The sequence below is a fragment of the Alligator sinensis genome, unplaced genomic scaffold (genome assembly GCF_000455745.1).
Source record: "Alligator sinensis unplaced genomic scaffold, ASM45574v1 scaffold899_1, whole genome shotgun sequence".
Lineage (NCBI taxonomy): Eukaryota > Metazoa > Chordata > Crocodylia > Alligatoridae > Alligator > Alligator sinensis.
In genome coordinates this window covers 159,427-160,378 of record NW_005842614.1, presented here as the reverse complement: position 1 = coordinate 160,378, position 952 = coordinate 159,427, and positions in this window count along the sequence as shown.

Here is a 952-nt window from a genome sequence, read left to right as displayed (position 1 = left end):
ACAAAGCTTTGACTGGGATGATCTAGTTGAGGATGGTTCTGCTTTGAGCAGGGGATTGGCCTAGATAACCTCCTGAGGTCCCTTCCAACCCTCATTTTCTATGATTTGCCAGGGATTTCAGAGCTCCCATTTTATGCCCAGGAATTTGTGACTGAGCTACAACATCTGTCTTAAAAAGATATCCTGTCTTGCTGTAAACGCTTCATGATGAACAGTCCACCCTACCCCTTGGGCAACTGTCCCAGTAGCTAATTGCTGCTGTTGTTGTGTGCCTCATTCCCAGGCCAACTGTACCTGCCTTCAGTTCCTAGCTGTTTACTTTTCAGGCCTTCCTGCTACGTGGTTGAACGGTGCTTGGTGTACCTCTAGATGTAGCCAGAAGATAAAGGTGGACTCCAAGTTCTTCAAACTTCCATTTGGTGAGTCCACAGTTAGCAAGGTGACTGTTTTTTTATAGCAAACCAGTGGCTAGCCTGGTCATTTCTCCCCACCCGCCCCTTCAAGGAAAAGAGGAATGGATCTGTCTTCGGGTACTCTGGAGAGGGGGAGTTCCCACTTTCTGGAATGCAGAACCCTTGAGAAAAGAACCAGCAGAGGTTCTTAGAAGCATGAGCAAGTGGGATGGGATTCATCTACAGGCCCAGAGGCAGAATGACTCATGGAGAGGGGTTGCCATGTCAGAGAGGGAGCCATGGGGGTGGCAGAGAGGATAAAGCAGCAGACCGGGAGGCAGCATGAGCCTGGGCACCAGCTGATTTGTTTTTAGTAGCGGTAGGTCTCATTGGCCAGCCTGAGGGAGGAATTGCAACCTCCTCACAGATGATTAGTGCTATAGTATCTTGAGGTTTGTGGTGTGCAACAATTCTTTATTATTTATAGGTACTTATACATACAGCGATTTTCAGTAAGAGGTAACAGTTTTACTACAGTCCTTGGAAGGGTCTTGTGGCTT